Source organism: Bos grunniens, chromosome 4, assembly GCF_055505025.1.
Source record: "Bos grunniens cultivar Pamir isolate PY7600 chromosome 4, Bosgru_T2T1.0, whole genome shotgun sequence".
In the NCBI taxonomy this organism is placed as follows: domain Eukaryota; kingdom Metazoa; phylum Chordata; class Mammalia; order Artiodactyla; family Bovidae; genus Bos; species Bos grunniens.
This window is the reverse complement of record NC_141168.1, coordinates 70,374,995-70,402,961: the sequence shown is the minus strand read 5'-3', so window position 1 is coordinate 70,402,961 and position 27,967 is coordinate 70,374,995. Positions and strand designations below refer to the sequence as shown.

The 27,967-nt window shown below is 37.1% G+C and overlaps 1 long non-coding RNA gene across 1 annotated transcript in view; it reads right to left on the bottom strand.

Moving 5' to 3' along the window:
• Positions 1-27,967, bottom strand: part of LOC147374325 (uncharacterized) — a 196,600-nt gene that overhangs the window by 68,459 nt on the left and 100,174 nt on the right. Inside the window, exon 5 of the long non-coding RNA XR_015162642.1 lies at positions 20,625-20,671. This is a non-coding gene — a long non-coding RNA (uncharacterized LOC147374325). The remainder of the gene's footprint in view (positions 1-20,624; positions 20,672-27,967) is intronic.

Below are 27,967 nucleotides of genomic sequence, written 5' to 3'. Positions count from 1 at the left end.
CCAACCATGAGTGAAGACAGACAGTCTTACAAGGGTAGCCATGACTTTTTCCATCTAGAGCTGTTCAGAGTTGATCATGGTGATCTGGGGATATAACTGTGATGTTTCTCAGGCTGCGGAACAGTGAAAATTACACTGTTGCTAATAAGCAGTCAGGAAAAGATCAGAGAACCAAGAAACATATGTTTTCTCAGGCTCAAACCTCTGTAGATTCCTCCTGGATAGACAATGTGGTGATCATTCTAAACACTCTCATAGGTTGAAACTTCTGCCAAAAGTGCCTAGAGGCACATGGCTTGCATATCTTGATAAAGTTTCTAGAAATCTAAAGTTGTGATGATCTTATTAATCCCTTCCAATGTTATGATCTTTTCCAGTCATACCTCTTTTATCTAAAATATTGTATTTTCAGCTCACTTCTTCTCTAACTTTGTGTTACCCAGAGTCTAATTCACTTTTATTTGAATCATGTAAGAAAAGTTAAAGAAGTTAGTGAATCTCTAATGAACACTAAAGGGGAAAGGGGGGTTGAGGTGAATTGAGAGACTGGGACTGATACATATACACTAGTATGTATAAAATAGATAACTAATGAGAACCTTCTGTATAGCACACGGAACTCTACTTAATGCTCTGTGGTGACCTAAATGGGAATGAAATCGAACAAAGAGGGGATATGTGAATCAGTTCAGTTCAGTTCAGTCACTCAGTCATGTCTGACTCTTTGCGACCCCATGAATTGCAGCATGCAAGGTCTCCCTGTCCATCACCATCTCCCAGAGTTCACCCAGACTCATGTCCATCGAGTCAGTGATGCCATCCAGCCATCTCATCCTCTGTTGTTCCCTTCTCCTCCTGCCCCCAATCCCTCCCAGCACCAGAGTCTTTTCCAATGAGTCAACTCTTCACATGAGGTGGCCAAAGTACTGGAGTTTCAGCTTTAGCATCAGTCCTTCCAATGAACACCCAGGACTGATCTCCTTTAGGATGGACTGGTTGGATCTCCTTGCAGTCAAGGGACTCTCAAGAGTCTTCTCCAACACCACAGTTCAAAAGCATCAATTCTTCGGTGCTCAGCTTTCTTCACAGTCCAACTCTCACATCCATACATGACTACTGGAAAAACCACAGCCTTGACTAGATGGACCTTTGTTGGCAAAGTAATGTCTCTGCTTTTCAATATGCTATCTAGGTTGGTCATAGCTTTCCTTCAAAGGAGCAAGCGTCTTTTAATCTCATGGCTGCAATCACCATCTGCAGTGATTTTGGAGCCCCCCAAAATAAAGTCTGACACTGTTTCCACTGTTTCCCCATCTATTTCCCATGAAGTGATGGGACCAGATGCCATGATCTTCGTTTTCTGAATGTTGAGCTTTAAGCCAACTTTTTCACTTTCCTCTTTCACTTTCATCAAGAGGCTTTTTAGTTCCTCTTCACTTTCTGCCATAAGGGTGGTGTCATCTGCATATCTGAGGTTATTGATATTTCTCCTGGCAATCTTGATTCCAGCTTGTGCTTCTTCCAGCACAGCATTTCTCATGATGTACTCTGCATAGAAATTAAATAAGCAGGGTGACAATATACAGCCTTGACGGACTCCTTTTCCTATTTGGAACCAGTCTGTTGTTCCATGTCCAGTTCTAACTGTTGCTTCCTGACCTGCATATAGGTTTCTCAAGAGGCAGGTCAGGTGGTCTGGTATCCCCATCTCTTGAAGAATTTTCCACAGTTTATTGTGATCCGCACAGTCAAAGGCTTTGGCTAGTTAATAAAGCACTATGTGAAATACATATAGCTGATTCACTTCACTATATAGCAGAAACTAACACAACATTGTAAAGCAACCATACCCCAATTTTTTTTTTAAAAAGCAGAAAAAAATAATGTAATCTCTACACATCAATGCTTCTCCAAAATAAAAATCCTATACAATCCTACATACATTCAGTGAAATAACCTATCTGGTGTCACATCCATTCTTCCAAAAACCTTAATTACCTCATGCATTATTAATAATGACCTGGGTTTGATCCCTGGGTTGGGAAGATCCCCTGCAGGAGGGATGGCAACCCACTCCAATATTCTGGCCTGGAGAATTCCATGGACTGTATATCCATGGGGTCACAAAGAGTTGGACATGACTGAACAACTTTCACTTCATTATTAATAATATTAATCCCTGAAGATTTGAGTAGACTATCTTCAGACTGAGGTAGAACTTTCATTTTGTTGCCTCATTTTGCAGCCTCTACATATTGGTTCAAAGAACTAACTCTGGAAATTTCAAGAGATACACTTAAAGAATCCCAAATAGTATCCTGTTACATTCTTTCATCATATTTAGCTAATGCCTACTCTGAGCTATCTATAATAAAGAAGGTAGACAATTCTTTTCAACAAAGATGACTATGTTATTTCCATTTATCTTATCTCTTTTCTTCCCGAACACCCATAAGTCATCTATTCACACACATCTCTTCTTTTGGAAAAAGAGTTATGGTACAGGGCGAGTTTGTACTGATGGTAAGACTCAGAGGACCACTGAAATTCTCTCCTTGGTGTTTAGTGTTTCATTGGCTGCCTGACTCTATATTCCTGATGCTTTGTCAATGTATCAAGCTGTGTTTGGAAAAGAACTTGTCCAAATTCTCCATTTTACCTCCACTTAATGTAACTGGTGATGGCGTGGAAATTCTCTTCAAGGTAAACATGAAGAAACTCTAAGGTGGTAATACTTGCCCTTCAGTTGAAATAATTACCTGGTCTTTACTGACTGCAGACTTTTGGGTGTTGATAGAACACATTCGGCAGGTTCTTTTTAAAAATAGGTAATGATCCTTTAGAGGATGAAACCCCACTTCATAACATGCAATTTTGTTAACCACTCTGTTTAGAAAACTGGGCTCCCTCTGGTTTCCCAGCGCTGGTAGCTCTGCTTGACGCATGAGGTTGGAGCTGCGTCCGTCATGCCACTTTAGATTACTGGATCTCACAGGATGCTACAAGGCAGACACACCCCAGGCTGACTCACTGAGTGGGAAGTTTAAAAAGATGGTTTTCCTCAGCCATCAATTAGATAAACCACATTTTCCAGGAGAAAAACAGCATCTTGAAAAGTTCTTTACAAACAAAGCTCTCTTGCTCATAATGCTTTCGGTCATGTTTTCTTGTGAAGGGAAGTATAACTTTAACCTTAATTGCACTTACAAATTAGCAAGTAAAATATAATGCCACCCTTTCCCCCGTCCTTCCTTCCTTCCTTTCTTTTTTTTTCCTTCAAAAGGAGACCCTTTCATGATTTTAGCTCTGGTAAAATTAGAGCTTTCTTCCTCTTTGCCTCTTCCCTCAAAGTTGTGGTTTTGACCAACCACGTGGTGAATAAGTTATAGATGCCTGAGCTCTGTTTCCTCTGCCCTAGTTACTCTTCTTTATACATTTTCTTTCTACCTTTTTTGCAACCTCCTTGAAAATATAGTGAGGAAAGGACATTTTCAGATTGTGTCTTTTTGAAAACAGCAATTTGGATTTAAGATATTTGTCAGGAAGAATTAAGCACCGAATAATAATTTAAATCTCTTTGCCTCATGCTTCTCCAGTGCTGGCTCTGTGTTTGGAAAGTAATGGATAAGTGTCTCTCACTGTACTGTAGGATTCCAAAGAACAAAGGGCATGTTTGTGGCTTCTATCTCTTGGTATACAAAGTACCTAATGCACATTAAGTTACATGTTAAAATAGACCTTCTTTATCACATAAATGAATAAATGAGAAAAATACATAATCAAACAATTTTCACAAAATATTTTGTACAAAATCTCTTGATCTTACTCATCCAAAACTTGAGACCAAGATGACAATATTATTGCTTGGGATTCCATACTGATATTTTGGGTCTGAAGATTCTCTGTATATCCTTTTAATACTGATATCTAGATGTGAGACCAGCAGTTGATCATCTCCATCCCTTTACTGTCCTACTTTTGGGTATGTGAATATAAGGATCCAGGATCATTAAGGCATCCCTCTGCTTTTTGGTCTCTTGTGCTAAGTCACTTCAGTTTGACTATTTGTGATCCTATGGACTGTAGCCCACCAGGCCCCTCTGTCCATGGGATTCTCCAGGCAAGAATACTGATCTCTTAGATTTGTCTTTATTGGAGTCAATTTACAGCAGCCAATGGTAATATGTGCTCAGTAAATTCAGATGAAAGCAGTGCCAACAGGTAAGAATAATGTGACCAGGTTTTCTTGTATGGATATGTGTGTGTGTCTGTATTATCCTATTTAAGTCTCATAATAATTGAGAAAGTTATTATCTTCACCTCACAAATGAGAAAATAGCAGCTGGTTCAGATAAGTAGTTTGCTACAAGTCAGAAAACTGAAGTTTTGCATTCTGGCTTCAAGATGTGTACTCATAAATACTAAATAATGCTGCTCCCACCAAATTATATTTCCTCTCTGGTATTAGATATTCTGCCACTCTTTTCCATTTGAATTACATTAGATATTTTTGAAAATTTATTTTACAACAGAATAGTAGTAAAATAGACACCATGGAGATAAAGTCTGTGCCCTTTGATAGTGGATGTTATGATTCCTGTGTTATGGCTTAAGGCATCACCACTGCTTCTTTAGGGGATGGGGCAGGTTAAAACCTGCCTCCCCCCACCACCCTTGGGACTAGGAGAATGGGGCAGGTGAAACAGGAAATACAGTTCTTAATATGGAATGAACAAAACCATCCAAAGCTTTCCATATCACCACTGTCTCCTTGGGTGTCCTGAGCTCCATCCTATATTTTGAAAGGCTTAGGAACACTCCAGGCCTATGGGTTGGATGCCAACATATGGTAACTCAGACAAGCCAACATTCTTCAGACATAGCAGAGCACTCTCCTGTTGAACAATCAGAGGGCATACAGGCACCTGCAATGGGTGCTCACTTGGAATAAAAGGGATGGCCTCTGAGCATCACTGGCTCAGGTCCCAAAAGGCTTTGGGGTGCTGCATGGTGCTAACATAAATAAGAAAAAATAAGAGCAGACTTTGCATATTGAGCCTGCTCCTCTCCTCCAAGCACAGAAGGTCTCTCCCACTCCTCCGTCCTACCTGTCTACATTCTTCTCTATCTCCCAACCTATATATTCTACCAACTGTTTCTGATCAAACATTATATGCTTTCAGGCAGCTTTAGGATCCTATTCTGGAAGTCAGTGCTGAGCACTGTTTTATATGAATGTTCCATAGGTTCCAAACATCCTAATGTTCTCACAGGTAACAGATGGAATAGGGGAAGTTCGTGAATAAGGAAAAGCAAGGGGGAAAAATCATATTAATATGTTTCAAAATATAATATTGCACCTAAGACTCCAGAGGATCTTACAGAAGGTCTTAATGTATTTAAAGGCTTTTGAGTATCATCATATTAGCATCATATTTTCAGAAGTTGTTTTTCAAAAACTGAAGTTGCCAAATGCTGAAATCAATCCAGTTTGGATACTAAATTTATGCCATCTTTTCTATTGTAAATTGATAATTATATACTCTACTGACCCTGTCCCAATATATATGAATTTCAACAAGCCTTTTTATAAGAGAGAGTCTTTCTGATAGAAAGTTCCTATCATTAATCAAGGGTAACTACAGATGTCGGACACGACTGAGCGACTTCACTTTCACTTTTCACTTTCATGCATTGGAGAAGGAAATGGCAACCCACTCCAGTGTTCTTGCCTGGAGAATCCCAGGGACAGAGGAGCCTAGTAGGAGGCCGTCTATGGGGTCGCACAGAGTCGGACACGACTGAAGCAACTTAGCAGCAGCAACTACAGATGAGTAGGTGAGAAGACCATTAGTGAGCTTGATGCAGCTTGGAGAGGAGTTTCCAGAGCTGCTTCAGTTCAGTTCAGTCACTCAGTTGTCTCCGACTCTTTGTGACCCCATGAATCACAGCACACCAGGCTTCCCTGTCCATCACCAACTCCTGGAGTTCACTCAAACTCATGTCCATCAAGTCAGTGATGCCATCCAACCATCTCATCTTCTGTCATCCCCTTCTCCCACCTTCAATCTTTCCCAGCATCAGGGTCTTTTCCAGTGAGTCAGTTCTTTACATCAGATAGCCAAAGTATTGGAGTTTCAGCTTCAGCATCATCCCTTCCAATGAATATTCAGGACTGATTTCCTTTAGGATGGACTGGTTGGATCTCCTTGCAGTCAAGGGACTCTCAAGAGTCTTCTCCAACACCACAGTTCAAAAACATCAATTCTTCAGTGCTCAGCTTTCTTTACAGTCCAATTCTCACATCCATACATGACTACTGGAAAAACCATAGCTTTGACTAGACAGACCTTTGTTGGCAAAGTAATGTCTCTATTTTTTAATATGCTGTTTAGGTTGGTCATAGCTTTTTTTTTTCAAGAAACAAGCATCTTTTAATTTCATGGCTGTAGTCACCATCTGCAGTGATTTTGCAGCCCCCCAAAATAAAGTCTGTCACTGTTTCCATTGTTTCCCCATTTATTTGCCATGGTGATGGGACCAGATGCCATGATCTCAGTTTTCTGAATGTTGAGTTTTAAGCAAACTTTTTCACTCTTCTCTTTCACTTTCATCAAGATGCTGTTTAGTTCTTCTTTGCTTTCTGCCATAAGGGTGGTGTCATCTGAGGTTACTGATATTTCTCCCAGTAATCTTGATTCCAGCTTGTGCTTCATCCAGCCTGGCATTTCTCAAGATGTACTCTGCATAGAAGTTAAATTAACAGGGTGACAATATACAGGCTTGACATACTCCTTTTCCTATTTGGAACCAATCTGTTCCATGTCCAGTTCTAACCAGTCTGTTGTTCCATGTCCAATTCTAACTGTTGCTTCTTGACCTGCATACAGATTTCTCAGGAGGCAGGTCAGGTGGTCTGGTATTCCCATCTCTTGACGAATTTTCCACAGTTTGTTGTGATCCACACTGTCAAAGGCTTTGGGGTAGTCAATAAAGCAGAAGTAGATGTTTTTCTGGTATTCTCCTGCTTTTTCGATGATCCAACGGATGTTGGCAATTTGATCTCTGGTTACTCTGGCTTTTCTAAATCCAGTTTCAACATCTGGAAGTTCAGAGTTCATGTACTGTTGAAGCCTGGCTTGGATAGTTTTGAGCATTAAAATGATAGATTTATCTTAGAGGTTGCTTACTCTTTGTTGTAGCCATAGCTGTCAGAGACTAAAATTCCTTTACTGTCTTTGTTTACTTTGGTGACCCCTGTTGACTTTAAGTTTCCATAGAGATTCTTTCTTAAGTAGGGTCTGAGCTTTGCAGTTCTTTTAGCTATAATTCACTGTTGTTATGTTGGAGCCCTATCCCTGTGGTGGTAAGAAGTGGAGGAAGGGAAATGCTCTAGTGCTGTGATTAAGTCTTAGTCTTCAGGGAGCCTATGCCCTAAACTGACTTTCACAAATACTTCTTAGGTCCCTGTTCCAGTCCTGTCCATTGGTGTGACAGTAAGGCTAGAGGGGGCTGGAAGAAGATATTCCTCTTCTCCCCAGTCACTTAGACTCTGGTAAATGGTTTACCTTGAGGGCAGGCCTTTGTTAAGGAGGGCCAAGAGTTCTGAATGCATCTCAAAATGATTACTTTCCCTTCCCCCTGACAGAAGCACTGGAGGCAAGGTGGGATGGGGTTTCCTCTGATATTCACCTTAAGAACCTGATTAGGTCCTTGAGGTAAAACTTATAAAATGTGAAGTTTATCCACACTGCTCCTCCAGCAATCTATCAATGACAGTTTTAAGTATTCCTGTCTATAACCTTCTGTTCCTGGGCTTCTGCTCCCATATTCTGTGATTCTCAGTTTCTACCTCTTTCTAGATTTTGTGGCACCAGTTTGTCATGTGACCTCAATTCTCAGATGGATCTAGAAAGAGTTGTTGATTTTTCAGTTTGTTCAGCATTTTTCTTGTTTTGAGAACAAGAGTGATGACTTGTTCCAATCTCTTTATATATCAGGCCAGAAACTGGAAGTCAGAAAGACAGATTTATTAATATATCTAGTTTAGAGAGAGAACAGTAGTCCTGATACAGACTACTTCAAGAAATGAACTTCAGCTGTAGTTAACTCACTTTAAAAATCATATCCAAATAATAGTGAAAGGAAAATAAAATCATTGGCAAATAAAGATTATTTAAAAATCTGAAAACTGGTCTGACTCAGAATTAGTACCACGCTGCCATTTAGGAAATTTATCCATGATTGCTAAGCTATCCTAACCACTACTTTCGAGATCTAGATTTGTAAAACATATAGACAATATCAACAATTGATTTTTTGTTACTTAGATATACATTGTGAAGTGATTTCTAATGAGATACCAAGAATTCTACCACATAAACAGAAATATTTAGCAATCTCCAGCCACTGTTGGTAGAAATTCAGTAAGTAAATTCTTTCTCATAGATAATAATGCTATATAATTTGGTAAAGTAAAAGTACTATGATTCACCTGCCAGTGAATTAGCGCCTCAGAAAATACCATGAAATGCATATTAGATGATTCAAAGTCAATAAAAATTTTCCCACAAAGAAAACATCAGACCCAAAAAACTTTATAGAGTAGTTCTATCACATATTCAAAGAAAAAATAATTTCAGGTTTTTACAAAACTCTTCCAAGAGGATAGAGACAGAGAATATGCCCAATCTCATTTTATAAGTCCAGCATTTTGATGTTTAAACCTGACCAGAACAGTCAAATAGATAAAAATTATGCAACAATCACACTATTGAACAAATATATAAAATATAAATGCATGCATCCTAAGTCACTCCAGTCATGCCCGACTCTTTGTGACCCTATAGACTGTAGCCCACCAGGTTTCTCTGTCCATGGGATTCTCCAGGCAAGAATAACGGAGTGGGTGGCAATGCCCTCCTCCAAACATAAGTAATTAAATAAAATATTAGCAGTTGGCATAAAGTAATATATAAGTTAATACATCATCAGTGAGATAAGTTTATCCCAGGACTGGAAAGTTGATAACAACAGAAAATCATTTAATATAACTTTTCATATTATTAAAGGAAGAAAGGCAGATGATTATCTTAATAGATGCAGAAAAAGCATTTTTTATTTTTTATTTTTTTTTTGTTGTTGTTGTTCCTAATTTTATTTTAAAACTTTACATAATTGTATTAGTTTTGCCAAATATCAAAATGAATCCGCCACAGGTATACATGTGTTCCCCATCCTGAACCCTCCTCCCTCCTCCCTCCCCATACCATCCCTCTGGGTCGTCCCAGTGCACTAGCCCCAAGCATCCAGTATCGTGCATCAAACCTGGACTGGCAACTCGTTTCTTACATGATATTTTACATGTTTCAATGCCATTCTCCCAAATCTTCCCACCCTCTCCCTCTCCCACAGAGTCCATAAGACTGTTCTATATATCAGTGTCTCTTTTGCTGTCTCGTACACCGGGTTATTGTTAGCATCTTTCTAAATTCCATATATATGCGTTAGTATACTGTATTTATGTTTTTCCTTCTGGCTTACTTCACTCTGTATAATAGGCTCCAGTTTCACCCACCTCATTAGAACTGATTCAAATGTATTCTTTTTAATGGCTGAGTAATACTCCATTGTGTATATGTACCACAGCTTTCTTATCCATTCATCTGCTGATGGACATCTAGGTTGCTTCCATTTTTTAAATTCAATATTCATATATGATTTAAAAGAAATCTTAGCAAATTAGGTAAGCATGAAACTTCACTAATTTTATAAAAGGCAAACATAAACAGTCAAACAAAAATATATATTAAACATAAACCTAATGAGGTAATGTTGAAGGCATTTCCATTAAGGTCAGGAAAGAGATCAAGATGGCTGTTACCATCACTTCTAGTCAACCACTGACTATGGGATCTAGCTGATGCAACCTAGTAGGAAGAAAAGAAACAAAGGAAATAAGAAAGCAAAAGAAGAACCAAAAGACTCATTTTTTACAGATGATATAATTTTCATCTTAATGTAAAAAAAAATCTAAAAGAAATTTTAGAAAAATTAAGACATTTAATAAGAAAGTTTGGCAAGTCTTGATATAAAAATCAGTTGTATTTATACATCAGGGATAGCCATTACAAAGCAGTTTTAAATAAGGACATTTTCAATGGCAACTAAAAATATAAAAATACTTAGGAATAATTATATCAAAAGTCAGGCAAACCCTTAATGGAGCAAATTAAGAAATTTTGATAAAAATCATCAAAGATGATTAAACAAGAGAAATAACCTGTTCTTGCAAAGACTCAATTTTGCCCCTATTAAGCCATAGATTAAGTGATTTACAATAAAAATTCTCAAATGGTTGTAGAGAGCACTGCAGTGCTTCAGGGCCTGGTAACATGTATCAGTAGGAGGTGGTAGAGAACACAGGGAACTAGATTCTGAAGGTCCTGGATCAACTGGGTCATATCATAAAATTGGATAAGAGAGAGTTTTTTGATTTGGAAGCACATTTCTACACTATATGATTTAATCCCTTAGCAAGGATGCCAGGAGACAATGTTATCACACTGCTAGGACAGCTCTTTATTGTTGTTTAGTCACTAAGCTGTGTGCAACTCTTTGTGACCCCATGTATTGTAACCTGCCAGGCTTCTCTGTCCCTGGGATTTCTCAGGCAAGAATACTGGAGTGAGCTGCCATTTCCTTCTCCAAGGGATCTTCTCAACCCTTGCATTTCCTGCAAGAGATCAACCCTGCATTTTCTGCATTGGCAGGCAGATTCTCTACCACTGAGCCACCAGGGAAGTCCCAAGGATAGCTCTTAGATGCCTGGGAGAACCAATAGCACTCACTAAGTGAAGTATAAGTGCTAGAACTGCAACAGCCAGGAGAGGATCAACAGTTCACAGAAGTGGACATTCCAAAGTGATATAGTACATGAAGCAAAAAGCTGTCATCTGACTATATTCTACAGGAAGGCCTGAAAGGGCTTCCATTTATTAGAACAATAAATAATGTTCTGGTGAGACAGGCACCAACATCACTGAGAAGCCCTTTAACTTGGGACTGTCATTACAGAACTGGGCTCACAGACAGCAATTGGGGGTCATCCCAACATACTAGAGGCTAAGATGTGTGGCTTAACCATTAGAATAGAAGTGGGCACAGTTATCACAAACAATAACAAATTAGAATGGCAGCCAGGAGCAACCATGGAGATATTTAACAGAATGCAATCTTCCAAGTGGCCCAAGAGATGGACACTTTAATGATCCAGACCCACTGGGTTTAAGCAGAAACTGGGTGATTAGGAGGTAGGATCTTAGAACATCCAACATCAGAGCACTCTAGTAATTTTCCTAGTCTTTCCTCAATGGATGTAAAAGCTATTATCAGAAGGGAAAGGGAAAATCCAAATACATTGAGAACTGTTGGCCATAGGGGCTAAAGTAGCAAATGGTATGCCTTCCTTAGGATGAGGGCATGTAGAAGTAAAGTAATAAATAAAAGGAATTTTGACCCAGGTCTAGCTCACAGAGTGTCCACTGAGTCTGTGAATCCAGTAAGTGGCCATTTCTCTCAACCCTGAATTTAAAATGTAAACAGTATACTTGGTAGATGGCATAACCTTCACATTCATCTCTTGATCTGTAAAATAACATCTATCCCAATGGGGAAAGCCAGGTTAAAGACTCTGAAACTTCTCTCCTTCATGCAGCTAAAATAGTAAGTTACAAAGAATATTGCACCTTGGAGTGAGGAGGGTGGATTGCCAAAGATGAGTGCTACCATTAAGGTCTTAAAGTGTGCAGGAGTGGTAGTCTCTAGCATATACCCATTTACTTCACTTGTGTGGCTCCTTCAGAAATTAGATAGATCCTGGTGGATAACAGTCTACTGCAAATTAAACCCAAGAATACTGTTGCTATGCCAGTTGAGGTATCTTTCTAGAGCAAATTATCACAGCTTTAGGTACATGGTATTTTGAATTCACATGATAACACCCATCAGTAAGAATTCACCATACAAGAAATGTTAAACAGTCAATAGAGAATATAGTATAAACAGCTGACCTTAGCCATCCCCTGCCATGGTCTCCTCAGTATTAACACAATGGGCTTAAATATGAAGTAGCTGTGGATGCAACCTGACAAGTGTTCCAACTCACCAAAGCTAATCTAGCTACTGCTGATACTAGATATTCAGTCTTCTGGAAACCAATTCTAGACAACCCAGTTTAACAGAGTTATCTCAAGAAGAGCAAGCAGCCACTTGGTGGCAGGTTGATTACACAGGACCTCTTAATGACTGAATTGTGTCCCCCCCCACCCCCCCCCACCCCCCGCCGAAAGATATGCTGAAGTCCTGGTACCTTTGAATGCGAACTTGTTTGGAAATAGGTCTTTGAAGATGTATTTAAGATATAAGTTAAGATAAGGTGGCATACAGTGGGTTGGCCCTTAATCTGACGTGTATCCTTAGAAGAGGAGAAGAGACACAGAGACAGACACATAGAGAAGAATGGCATGTGAAGACACAGAACTGGAGGTATGACAATCATGTGACCACAGAGACAGAGATGGGAACTGTGTAGCTATAAACTATAGAACAGGAAGCACTGCTGACAACCACAAGAAGCCAGGAGAAAGAGCATGGTCCTGCCATCACCTTGATTCTAGATTTCTAGCCTGTGAAATTGTGAGAAAATAATTTTCTGTTTTAAGCCATTCAATTTGAGGCCATTTGTTACTGCAGCCCTAAAAACTAATACAAGACGTTTCACCCTTGGCAAGGGATTTATTTCATCTAAAACTGATACGTATTATGGGTATGGTTCGCATTTCCTGCCTGCAGGACCTTGGTCAGCACAACTGAAAGCTTACAGGGATTCACCAACACAGAACACAGCATGCTACTTAACACTGCCTTGGACCAAGGGTCCCAAAACAGAGGTCTTCAGGGACTGGGAAATAGCCATAGTTTTACATTCCTCAATGGTGAAAAATTGAAAGCATTTTCCCCTAAAGTCAGAAACAAGACAAGGGTGCCCACTTTCACCACTACTATTCAACATAGTTTTGGAAGTTTTGGCCACAGCAATCAGAGCAGAAAAAGAAATAAAAGGAATCCAAATTGGAAAGGAAGAAGTAAAACTCTCACTGTTTGCAGATGACAGGATCCTCTACATAGAAAACCCTAAAGACTCCACCAGAAAATTACTACAGCTAATCAATGAATATAGTAAAGTTGCAGGATATAAAACTCCAGCTATTTTCTTAGTGAAAACACTTACTCTCTGGGAACCAGGAGCTCTATACCTATAGGTTGCAGAGATATATCCTGGAAGATGGCATCCCATCTTTTCAGGGCATCATCTTCAAGTTGATGCCTCATCAGTACCTTTGAAAGGCCATTCAATTGCTGTATTAGGCCAGCATAGTCTGGATAGTATGTTTTGTGATAGATCCATGGGTTCCATTGGACATGTGTCTACATGTTGTACCATCTTTGGCACATAGGTGATCCTCTGTGTTATTTCTTGCCACTCCCTTGCTCAATGGTGACAGTAAATAGACAAGTGCAGGAGCCATGTCCTGAGAAGGGCAGAGAGTCTCAAACATTTAGAGATAAGGGTCTGGTCATGCTTTGTGTAAGTCACCTGGACCAGTAGAGGTGCTGGTGAAGGGTGAGGAGAGTCTACAAAGGGTGTTGGAGCAGTGGAATTACAAGTTGTACCTTTGAGTAAATTGAATAATTAGTTAATTGCATAAATAGGTATGATGGGCAGTTAATTCAGTTAGCCTTCCTCTTATAATTTTACCCCCAAAAGAGAATAAACTGAATCCTGAAGGATCTCAACTGTGGTGGATGCTATAGTATACCACCTGAATCTACCATGGCACTCCTTCCTCAAGCTGCCTGGACTGTTGACTGCTGACAAGTTATAGTCAACTCTCTCTGTAGCAAAGAGAGCTGAAAGGAGTTGCCTTACTCCAACATTCTGTTCCCCTTGGAGAAGCAGTCTACATGGAACATTTGACTGATGTGGGGGTTAAATGGTCTGGCTCCTTTAACTCAATTTAGGACATCTCTGAAGAGTCCATGTAGCTTCATAGCTCCTCATGATATCTATTGAGGCCTCTAATAAAATTGCATCATAGCTAAATGTCTCCTTCTGTTCCATCTTGCTTGTCTCACTCCTTTCTCAGGTGCTGACTGCATAAACTGCATAAAGGGCATAAACTGCTGCATATGAATCCCCATCTGAGTCTGTATCTCAGGGAACTTAAGCCAAGACAAAGTTTTACTATGGCATTTGAGAACCTGATCTTAAAATTTATATGAAAGAGAAAAATTCAACAATAGTCAAGAAAATTGCTGAAGAAGAAGAACAAAGGTGGGAAATGGGTGTCGTTGGTGGTGTTCTCTGCACTATCAGACGTCAAGACTTATTATAAAGATGTAGGAAATGAGACAGTATAATTTTGCTATGCTGCTGCTGCTGCTGAGTCATTTCAGTCGTGTCCGACTCTGTGTGACCCCATAGACGGCAGCCCACCTTGGGATTCTCCAGGTAAGAACACTGGAGTGGGTTGCCATTTCCTTCCCCAATGCATGAAAGTGAAAAGTGAAAATGAAGTTGTTCAGTCATGTCCAACCCTCAGCGACCCCACGGACCGCAACCTTCCAGGCAAGAGTACTGGAGTGGGGTGCCGTTGCCTTCTCCATAATTTTGCTATAGAAGCAGATAAATAATAATGAAGAATAGAAAACTAGACATAGACTGAAACATACAGGAAAACTTGAATCATGACAATGAGTCTAACAGATCATTGAAAGAAAGATGAAATGTTTAGTAACTGTGTTGCTAGAATTTGCTATTTGATAATATAGGTATAAAGAAAATCCAACTGGATTAGTGACATATATAGAAGACAAAACTGTAAAACCTTTAGTTGTCAAAATAGGAGAATATCTTTCTGACATCAAGATAGAGAAGGATTTTCTAAATAAGACACAAAAAAGCATAAACTGCAAAATAAAAGATTAATACATTTGATCGTATTAAGAACTTATTGTCCTCAAAAGTCGCCATAAACAAAATAAAAAAGTAATTCACAGACTAGAAAAATATATTTTAAATTCACACAGCTACAATAGAGTAGTATCCAGAATATGTAGAAACCCTATAGATCAGTAAGAAAAACGAAAACTTCTTTTTTTGAAACAAAATACATGAGCAAGTATCTTTTATAACATTAATAGAAATCTTTTAAAAAAATCTTATAATAAAATAAAAGTTGTCTAAAAATGTGTACCACCTAGATATACACATTTAGCCAGGAGATGTAGAGGACTCATGCCTTTTGCTCATCTATGTACATTTCTTTCATCTTTCTGGTGACTTCAATCCTCATGAAAATCTTATCTTAAATATATTCTTAACATATTCAATATTATAACTAGCAAGCAAAAATTGGTTTCATCTCAACAAGATCTTCAAGCACAGTTCTTGAAAGATATTAAAATTCATTATGCTTAAGAAGCACTATATATATAAACACACATACATATACACATATGTATATACATGTAATAGCTGTGAGCATACATTTTATATGTTTAAACATTGTAAATGGTAGAATTTATTTTTAAAATTAGCCGATGGGGAATTTCTCAACCAGAAGGAATTATGGTAGAAACTGCCTAGGAAATATCAACTAGAAATGGAGGATTTAACCATATCCCTCTCACTTTGCATTAGTCTGGAAATATTAAATATGTTACCATATCCTGCCTTTCCCCTCACACTGAATCCTTGGTGTTATCACCAACATTTAGCATCTTTTTCAGCAGAACATTAATTTTCTATTCCAATTCTCCTCCACATAGTGGTCCAGACAGCCACTATTAATTCTTCAGAGTTGGCAAAAAAAAAAAAAAAAAGCAGAGTTGGCAAAATAAATGACACTTATTTGCCATCTCTACTCTAGACCAAGAAACATAATAAAATAAGCATTTTTAATTTTAGCCTTCAGGAACATTTGTTCATACAAATAATATATACAATATATTATCCCTCATTGATGAGCACCCTTCTTTGAAATCTTAAGCACCAAACCCAGAATCATAAGGACTTTGAACACTGGTACACATGCCATCTTTTAATGCTAGAAAAGTTTGTTTTCATAAAAGCCAATCTTATTTTTAGTCCTAGTCACTTTAGTCACTGTAACCAAAATTATGTAAACTTTCTAAATAGACTAAATATTCTAAAAATACAGTAGAACACCAGCCTCCACACCAACCAAGTCACAATATGGGTGTCTGGCCTAAACCCACAAAATGAGAATGATGGGAAGGTCATTTATCAAACTGCAGGGACCATAACACACTCCCACCCCTGTGTTGAAACAAGGCAATCAAATAGCTGTTACTCAAAGTGATTCCAGGATCTTTGGGAAAGCATCCCTGCATACCTGAAAATGCTGATCATATTAGGCTTATGATTTAAATCCCATGATTATATCCATGTGCGTTTTGAACACTTTTCCATACTTTGAAAAATAGTAACTATTTCCAACTTTGTTACTATGTTTTCAGAACCTCCCTTGAAGAAATAAGAATGTGACATGGGCTGTGGAAAAATAATTTGTCTCAATCTATTTGTTACCACTTATACTGCAGCCTTGGGTACTTAGATTGCTAAATGAACAGCTGCTTTGACCATTAGGAAGACTTGGAATGATAACATCGAACATTATGACTTTCTCATCTCCTCTTGCATCTTTGGCTAATGGAGGTCCCATCACTGATGCCTTTAAATCACTGAAGCACATTTGGTAAAACAGAGAAATGTGTTTTCCCTTTTGTTGTCACTTGCTATTTGGAAAAGCAACAATGCCAAGCTGCTGCCTTACACCTGCTACATAACTTCATTTACTTTAAAACATTTCAGTTAGGACAATTTCTGGTTTCCATGCTCTAGAAGCAAATTTTTAAAGTATTTTAAATTGCAAGGTCTAAATCCCCACCATTGTATTTGTTGATTAGAAATGTTTTCAGTGGTGAAATTAGCGGTGATCAAGCTATGTGAGATTAGTGGGGGTGCGCCACCCTTTCAAATACAGACTGTAAGAATTTGGTGAGTCCAACTTTCTAACACTTTCGCAGCAAGTAAAGCCTTAGCACTAAAACTTCATACCCTGCTATAGCCCAACCCCTCCACAGCAATGACTTACTGGAGGGTTTTGTCATCTTTACTGACCAAAAAACAAATAATCTTGGTGTTGCCAAAAATTTTTTTCTTGCATTTCCCTTGCAATAAACCTTTAAAGAAAAGTGCTCTTACAGTGTAGTGAGGGCAGGGAGTAAAATTATTGCAACATAGTTTAAAGTGACAAAAAATAAAGTGTAAGCAAGATTAATGCTGATCAAATGGAAAATGGTCCATTTGTGGAATATTATGCAATATTAGAAACTATTAGTAAAGAATAATTAAGCTATGTAAAAGTGACTTGGGACATGAGGGTATTCTAAAAAGTGTTATATGAGGAAAATGGTCTATGAGGAAGAGCATTTAATATTCCATTTTTATAAAGCAGTGTGTAGTGTGTGTGTGTCTGTGTGTGTACATGAAATTACAAACAATACATAACATGGGGCACTAAATGATAGAGATGAGTGGAATGGGAAAGTGAGGTAAGCAGAAAATAAAAGCTGGGAAAAGACTGTAATATGAAATTTCATTTTGTATGAAATTATGGATAAGGTGATGGCACCCCACTCCAGTACTCTTGCCTGGAATATCCCATGGACGGAGAAGCCTGGTAGGCTGCAGTCCATGGGGTCGCCAAGAGTCGGACACGACTGAGCAACTTCACTTTCACTTTTCACTTTCATGCACTGGAGAGGGAAATGGCAACCCACTCCAATGTTCTTGCCTGGAGAATCCCAGGGACGGGGGAGCCTGGTGGGCTGCCGTCTGTGGGGTCGCACAGAGTCAGACACGACTGAAGCGACTTAGCAGCAGCAGCAGCAGCAGCATATGTGCATATGTATGTTTACAGAAAGTGGAAGAATAAGGTGATTTTCTACCAATGACTTATTGTTCATGGTACACTAAGTAGAAAAAGTGTCTTGTAATGAGTATCTTATGATTCTATTTCAGGATAAAGGGAATAAACCACACTTCTATGTGGATATATCTATGGTCATGTATGCTCGTATGAGCAAAAAATGATACACAATAATACCTTTAGGGTCTGATCTTGGGTTGGGGTGGATTAATAGGATGTGAGGTGCTGGAGTGTGTGATTATTAGATCTGCCAATTTTTGAATTGCATTGTGTTGACTTACATATTACAACACAAATGCACTACTTCTGAAATTTGAAAAGGGGCAAATCTGAGACTGTGGATATCTGAACGGTTTTCTAAACAAGCTTATTTATTTAAAGAATTTATTTTAAACCAATAACCTCACTAAATTCACCAATGTACTGAGTCCTAAGTGGAAATCCTTAACTTAGTTCCCTATTTTGGCCAAAGTGCTTAAAATTAATTCATTTGTAGTACTAAAATTCTTAAGCAACTACCTGACTAAAGCCATTAAAGTTAAATCATGTTCATTTCCATTTGATCATGTTTATTGTCATTTTGGGTTTCCCTGGTGGCTCAGCAGTGAAGAATCCACCTGCAATGCAGGAGACAGGGGTTCACTTCTTGGGTCAGGAAAATCCTCTGGATAAGGAAATGACAACCCACTCCAGTCTTTTTGCCTGAGAAATCCCATGGATAGAGGAGCCTGGCAGGCTACAAACCATGGGGTTGCAAGAGTTGGACACTCACTAAACAACAACAATCGAAGAAGGCAATGGCACCCCACTCCAGTACTCTTGCCTGGAAAATCCCATGGATGGAGGAGCCTGGTAGGCTGCAGTCCATGGGGTTGCTGAGGGTCGGACACGACTGAGCGACTTCACTTTCACTTTTCACTTTCATGCATTGGAGAAGGAAATGGCAACCCACTCCAGTGTTCTTGCCTGGAGAATCCCAGGGACGGGGGAGCCTGGTGGGCTGCCATCTATGGGGTCACACAGAGTCGGACACGACTGAAGTGACTTAGCAGCAGCAAACAACAACAAATTGTCGTTTTTGCATAGGAGTAATGCTTCTGATTTTTGAGTGCTGACTAATGAGAATTACTAAAAATTAGCATTTATGGAACTGCTTCTATATGCCATACATTACACTTTTTTTTGAGCTATAATTTATATTCAGTAAAATTTCCCCTTTCAAGTGTACTGTAACCATAAAAGTCCTCCAAGGAACAGATGCCGAGATGGGAATAAACATGTATTATACTGGCAAGTGTTGGCTTGTTTGTTTGATTGACTTTAGCTATTGTAATAGGAATTTAGTTGTTTGCCACTGATATCTTTTACACAATCCTATACCGCAGGTATAATTTGTAGAACAAATTTACTTTAAATAGCTTGCCCATGGCAACTCAGAGCTGGTCTGATCTTTAAAACGGTGCTTGTAGCCACATGTGACCTATTGTTGCCAAGATCCTGAGTCTTCCTTAAGTGACAGTGGGTTGTGCATGTGGTTACTCAGAAGCAGTGGAGCATGGAGTATATTTCCTGGCTAGTTCCTCAGTTCAAGGATGTGATCAATATCACAAAAACTTTCAAAACCTTTTACTGACTTATCTTTGCATAGTAGGACTATGCAAAGAAAATATGGAAGAGTAGAAAATAGAGAAAAAAGTCACCCACACTCTATTTAGTAAGCACATAAATTTAAGTTGCAGTTATGGCAGTTGAGGGGAAAATTATTGAAAGATAACATCAATAATAAGCTGGGTGAGGCTACTGTAAAATGAGTTGTTTATTTATGTAAATTTTCTCTGTGTTTCATGTGTAGTGATGACATTACTAAAAATCAATTTTTGGTTTTTAGGACCACAGCATAAAATTCAGAAGAAATAAGAACATGTAGACAAATATTCAATCTTCTACCTTTATGATTCAGATTTTTGTAAAATTAGTGGAATGATTCAACTGAAAACTAGCATTATTAATCATAATATGACTTCTAAGGAATTCACCTGATGGAAGGTGGTAGGGAAGAGAAGTTAAACAAAATCTTTGTGATGTTGTCTTTAATGTTGTTTTGGTCTTTTATTTTCAGCAGGGATTAGAGTGGCATTAAGGAAGTAAGAAATGTAGAGAAATTAAATTGTGTGATTTATGGGTAAATAATTAGTAATACGACCCCAGTGAGACCAAGGGGTTGGGATTTGAGGGTGGGTTTGAGAGAATATGATTTGAAAGCTATCATTTTTTTTCCTGTATTTTTTGCTTTTTAAATCTAGGGTTACATTTATTCCTGCAGAAGGTTATCAGTAAAATACAAAAACACAGAAACAAGAACACAGAAACTAGTCTTTATTCCAGACCCCTTGTGTATATGTATGTGTAAACTAGCAAGCTATAAGCTCTAGAGAGCTTAGAAAAGGCATCCTAGCCTCTATCTAACCAGAACATCAATGTTTATCTACCTATCCCATAATTAAAATCACATGTCTGACCATAAGCTCTGAGTGAGGGTTTGCTTACCTTAATGACTGCTTGTAAACTACTTGGCCACTTAAGTGTCATTGGCTCTGTAAATTGAATCAGAAGGGAGAAAAGTGTCAATGTCAGAATCTACTTTAGGCCTTTAAGCTGATTCTACAACTTATAAAGCCATTCATATAAACAAATTCCAACCTCAAATATTTTTTTCCTCACCTCAGTCCATCAAATTGCAAGTTAAGTACTAATTCTGGTTGGTTGAATAACTCAACAGACCAAAAATATGTACTCATTACCTTAAAGTGCAAGTGATTTGCAAAATTTCACCTAGATGTTTTTATTCATGTCATGAAAAATTATGTATATTACCATTATTCAATATTTAGTCATCAGCCACTTTCTAAACAGTTTGAAATGTCAAGTCAAACCTAAACTTTATAAATTTTAAAGTGTTTAATTACACTAAGAAAAGAAAAATAGGATGAAATTATTCAGAGCTTAATTCTTAGACTGTTGAAAGGAAAATGTAAATTTTAACAATTTCCAATAGGTTCAAAATCAGAAGTTAATTTTATTTTTCAAGTGAACCAAATTCTTTTGTTTAAATGCCAATCTATTCATAGAATTACAAACTTACTGTATTCTAGAAAAGACTTAGATAATTGATACAAATATTTAAAAACAAATCATTGATATTAATAACATACAAAATGTATGCATTCTAGATAAGTGATTCCATTCAATTTTACACTTAATTGAAACATGTTAGATTTCCAAACATAAGTTTAATTTTTTCTTCCTGAGTTTGGTCAACTTTGCCTTAACAAGTAGTGCATGCCTGCCTGGTTCTACCTTTTTACTCTACTGGAATATATAAATATCATATTAATGACATTTTAGTATTTGTTTTAATTCTATAACATACTTTATCTTACAATATCTTTTGTCTTTACTTTTCAAGTAAGGGAACTATTTGTAGACCTTAATTCTTGACTAAGTAGATGGAAGCATTTCTTCAGAGGCATCTGAGGTATGGTAATATGACTATGACCAACTTGATAAACGTACACCAAAAGACCGCAAGACATTTACCCATGTAAATTTAAGAAAACAGAATGCAAAGATAGGAGGAAGACAAATGTAGAGAGTAAAGTGAAACTAGCTTACATAGAAATAATAAGTGACTTTACTGAAGTGGTTTGTGTCTTGACCTACTTTAAAGAGGAAGCTATTTAGAATGATCATATATTATGCCAACTTTCTTATAAAAGTTAGTGAACCTAGTGGAGGAATTTTTAGGAAAAGATTTAGCTTTTTTCCTTCCCCTGTATTACATGATCTAGACTTGTAAATGGAATGACTAGATTTCAGTGATTGGCATCTGCACTGTAAATTCATCAGTTCATTATTAATTATATTTTGTCAAGATTTTTTTTTAAAAAGCGTAAAAAAAAAAAAGCATAGAATGATCCCCTAAGTAAACCATTCATTTTGATAGTCACTGAGATTTTAAAATTAAATTGGAATGGAAGCTTCAGTTTTATAAATAAAATAAAATAATTAATTCAAGAACAATAGTTTTAATATAACATATACTCTTTTAGAATAAGCATCTGATGAAGTGTTCTGACTTTCCAAGAAAAATTGAATATTCAAACTAAATTTTGTATACAATTTCTCTGCAAGCTTGTACTTTGACATGAAAGTTTAAAATTTTTAAAGTAAAAGTTGGGATCAAGTTAAAGAAATTATGCATGCAATAAGGATCTCTGAGTGATTATGTTTATCATTGCAAGACTGAGCACAATTTGGCCCAGATTCTTAGGAGCCAGGAGAAAATAGAAACCCTAGCTATGATGATTCTTATATAAAAAAAAAAATGAAACATAGCTCTTAGGGAAAATGAAGTTATGCCTAGGAATAAAGCATAAACAGTTCCCTCTGGGACTATTTTGTAAACTTTACTTTGGAAACTGCATAATCTTAAATTCAATAGTAAATTTCATATAATTTCTTATTTTGGCCATTTAATAAAATAAGAGAGCATAATATTAGTAGGAACCTGGAAGCCTATTGATTGTCTGAATCATAGAGAACAGGCATTCAACTCACCCAGTTGTTAATCACTTTTATTCTTGGACTATGTGCCCTAAAATTATACTTCTTCCTCAAAGTTGGGCTTTTATAGGTATAATTCAGATATCAGCCCTCTGAAAATCTCTGCTACATCTAGTGTTATGGAAGGTAGGTAAAGAAGAAATAAAATATGTATTTAAAAAAAAATCCCCAAAGAAGAAAACCAAAACAATAAAATTAGATATAAAAATTGACAAACTTTCCTAAAATTTAGGATATACATATATAAATATGCTCTGAATGTACACATTGAAAAGGCACATTATGTGCCTGGGAAAATAGACTGAGAACACTGAGAAAATCTAACAAAATTATAGGTCATTCAAGAAAGTGAGTACATTCTTTTGACATCTGGATTAAAAGTCTAAATCATGTAAAAATGAAAGAAAAGCAAATTGTTAAGAATCCAATAGCAAAATTTTATGCCTTCTGGGGTAAACCAAAAATGAAAATCTCAGCCAAGTATTTTATATTCAGATAAATTGTTTTCCAAGTGTAAAGTCAAACTCTTTTCAATATCCCATGAGTTAGTCCTGAGGTATCTACTAGAAAATTAACCTTCAGACAACTAAAAGGACTGGTAATATATAAGGACTGGTGGTGAGCATTAGCATACAGTTAATTGTAGCACTATGAATAAACAATGATTAAAAAGAAAGTACATAATGCTTGCTCTTGAACAGGTCTCAGTAATTAATGATCTTAAAGGTAGTGGTGGTTTAGTTGCTAAATTGTGTCCGACTCTTGTGATCCCATGAACTGTAGCCTTCCAGGCTCCTCCGTCCATGGGATTCTCCGGGCAAGAATACTGGAGTGGGTTGCCATTTCCTTCTCCAGGGGACCTTTCTGACCCATGAATTGAATCCAGGTCTCCTGCATTTCAGGAAGATTCTCTACCAACTGAGCTACAAGGGAAGTTCTACTACATAATGTACCAATTCTAAAGGTGACATCTTCCCCAGGGGTATAGAGTAAATGGCAAGAAGGAACAGGGATAGAACACAGACTGCTTTAAACATATTTTGTTTTATAGAACTGACTTTGAAACCATGCAAGCATTTTATGGGCTTCCCTGGTGGCTCAGATGGTAAAGAATCCACCTGCAATGAGGGAGACCTGGGTTCGATCCCTGGGTTGGGAAGATCCCCTGGAGGAGGGCATGGTAATCCACTCCAGTATTTTTGCTTGGAGAACCCTCATGGACAGAGGAGTGTGGCGGGCTACAGTCCATGGGGTCAAAAAGAGTCAGACAAAAAAAGTTGTATCTCTAAACATTGAAGTTAAAATGAGATAAATGAATCTAAATGGGTAACTAGTTGCTGGCATAATAACACAGAAACTAATCAAAATAACTTAAAAAAAGTTTTGGGCTGTACATCCCTAACAGTATATGCCCTAAATGACAAAAATTGCTGGAAAAATTTAAACAGTTTTTTTAGGTGAGTCAGAGGTAAAGAATTTGCCTGCCAATGTGGGAGATGTAGGAGACACAGGAGATGCTGGTTCAATCCCTGGGAGGGGAAGATCCTCTGGAGGAGGAAATGGCAACCCACTCCAGCATTCTTGCCTGGAAAATTCCATGGACAGAGGAGCTGGCAGGCTGCAGTCCTTTGGGTCGCAAAGAGTTGGACACAACTGAGCTTGCACGTAAATATGTTTTTTCAGTCATTTTATAGGTAGTAGTGATTGTATTGCAATTCAAAAATGGTATGTATATAAGGTATAATTCTATGATCTTATAATTCTGTAATTCAGTGTCCTTCACAAGCAAGATTCTTGGCAAGGGAGAAAGGAAAAACAGATGTCAGAAAGAAGAGATTAAGTAAAGACCTTTTAGTCCTGAATTTGAAGTATCAATATAAATCAATGATATTTTTTACTTGAAAAAAACTATTTTCTAAATTTTTCAACTGAAAATTCCCATAAATACTGATGCACCCATTAACAACGAGTACCTCCAGAATTTAGTGCTGAAATCTACTTTCTTTCTTTCTGAAAGGAGCCAGAGCTCCTTGGAGAAATAGCTAATTCCAGGACCGGGACAGGAAATGTACAGATCATGTTGTATGCTCTTGTCACATCAAATAATAAGGAAGCTATCAAATATTACTAGGTTTATGTCAAAGATTTGGGAACCAACTTGCAGAGATTGTCAAAGATGAGACAATACAAAGACCAATGAGAGGAAAAAATACTTCAAAAGATTGAAATATATCAAATAAGTTTAAATCCAGGAGTTCATAATGATAATTAAAAATTTATCAGCAATTGAAAGACACTAGTGAACCAACTCATTATCTTGAAAACTTATAAACAAAGAACTACTGGATAATGAAATAGAATAGTAAGATTTTCTTTATTTTGGTATTTTAGCAAATAAATAAAAAATAACTGATAGAATATCACTGTCTTGTAACCCAAAATGAAAGCAGGGGTCCTCAGGCTTTTTGGCACCAGGGACCAATTTCGCGTAGACAATTTTCCACATACCAGGGATGGGGTGGGAAGGTTTGGGGATGATTCACGTGCATTACATATATTGTGCACTTTATTTCTAATCTAATGCTGCTGCTGATCTGACAGGAGGTACCTGTGGATGGCTGGGAGGTTGGGGTCTCCTGAATTAATGGATCTAGGCATACAGTTACTGCTAACATCAGAAAGAGCAAGATAACCAGATAGGTGTCTCCTGATGGAGGAAAAAAGTGCCTCCTAAAAAAAAAAAGTATTTTCAGAAAATCAAGTCTGAATCTGGTCAGTCCTCCAGGTTCAAAGACTAATTTATAAAAAATTCAGAAGGAAGAGGAACACATTAAACTATACTTTGGGGATGTAATCAGCAAAATCCTATAGGACATACAATCAAGTTTCTTCAGCAAACACATTACAAAGAGAAAAAAAAAGACAGAGTCAGAAACCAATAGATGAAAAGCAACTTCAAATGAATATATTAACCAATCACATGTGAGCCTTGTTTGGATCCTGATTCAAACTAGAAAAATTTGTAACATTAAAGCAATAATTGGAAATTTGAACACTGAATATTTGATAATATTCAGGAATTATTCATTTAAAAAATATCATGATATTGTGTTATATAAAAAAGTCCTTTTCTTTTAGAGTTACATACTGAAATATTTGTTCATAAAATAAAATGTTGTCTGGAATTTGTCACAAAATAATTTGGCAAGATGAATATAGGGTAAGGGTATTTTGTTAAAGCTGGATAATGGCACATGGGGAGTTTACTACATTGTTCCCTATATTTTTGGGGGTAAATGTTCAAAAATAAAACATTTAAAACAAAAACCTGCATGGCATTGTCACGCCCTGAAGACACTTGAAATATTTGCAATTTTCTCCGTTAAGGAGTTATTTCTTTTCCGCTGTGTCTGAAGAAAGCAGCCAGTGCTGCATGCAAGATCAGCGAGGGTTAAAGAGAATAAGCAGCTGATACATCTGGGGAGCATTAGCTATGTTAAGGACAAGCCAGCATGAAAAGGTAACCGGAAGAAGCAGCTGAATATTCTCTGGTCAAGCCTTGAGGTCATCTGAATAGAGGGACTGTGGTTTACAGACTAGCATAGGACATTTATCATTTCAGCACTTTGTTTCAAACTCCAGCACAAGAGTTCCTTTGGTTTGGAATTGGATCAAAACCGAGTAAAAGACTTTTTTATTCTCCATAAGCAATTTTAAATGTTTTGTATACCTTTCAGGAAAGAAAAGACAGGATTTATAATATAGTAACAAAAATTGAATGTCTCTTAGAGTTTTTTCTATATTACAAAATTTTTCATTAGCCATAAATGTGAATATGATAAACACTTCTTTTGACTGTCCTATCAGTTTACGATCTACAGTATGTATTATATGTGGCACTGTGAAAAGCATGGTAGTTACAGGGTTATTGCAATTTCATGGAATGTAAGACTGAAATAAAACAAAATTATCTAAAATATTGACTGCCATTTCTCATCTTGTTGGGTTGGAAAGTTTATTTTGGTTCCCTCATCTGTAAAACAGGATGTTTTGTAGTAAGGTTTAGAGATAATGCATAAAGCACCTCACCCATAGCTTCAATATGTGGAAGAATTGTCATTTTCAGATTTGCTTTCTTATAATCAATGAATTCTGCCACTTGCCTTTGAGTAAAGGCATCTTTCAGTATGACATCTTTCTCTTTTTATAAACACCACTATTAGGTGCTGTCTGATGCTATCAGATCAATCTCTTCTGAAGAAAAACTTGAAATGAGTCAATGCTCACAGATTCATTTTTCTCTTATGGTAAAACAATGTTTCTTAAAAGTTAAAGACTTTTGGATAACAATGTGCAATAAAGACTCAAGTGCAATACTAGTTTTAATCTTCTAATACTCTGATAACTAATACTAAGAAAGATGCAAAAGTGTGTAGTGGATTACACAACTGGAGAAAACATAGCTCTGCCTGAGTCAAAATGGAAACTGAAGACTAAATATGCTATACTTCAGCCATTCGTAGTTTGAGCTGTGACATGGCCTATCTTCCTGGTCTCTTGTCTTTTCTTATTAAAAACAGCAGTCAATAATTAAGATGTATAAACTATTTTGATGCAATTTTAATGCACATAACTTCATGATATGCTTATAATCAGCCACATCTATATTGTAAATTTCATTCAAACTACATGATAAAATAAGTCCCTTTTACTTACAGCAAAAGCTAAGGCTAGCAAGTGTTTTCTATCAACTTATGTGTCATTTAATGTAGGACAGAAGTTTACAAAGCAAGAGAGCCGGCAGTTTAAGTAACAGTTAGAAAGGCCATGAAGCCACTCTATAATGCTATGGGCCTACTTTCATTCCTACTAGTTACATCATTAACTAGAGACTGAGACTCTGGGAAATACTATATTTTTTATTGTACTGAGCATATTTATTATATAATCAATCCAAATCCATCGCAGAAAGATTAGACATAGTAAAGTTAAAAAAAAACTAATATCTCCCATTCAGAAGTAATTACCATTATTATAGACTTATGCATCTCTATCCAGATTTTGTATGAACACAAGAAAAATTTAATTTTACAAATATTTGGCCAACTAGGTATGTTTCATAATTTATTTATCCACAAAACTTTTGATATTCTTTTGCAAATATTTTCAATGATATTTAATACAGATCAACATTAAGAACTGTAATAACACAGGATTTTGTAATATGGAGGACATATACTTAACCAATTTTCTGTTGCTTTTTTTTT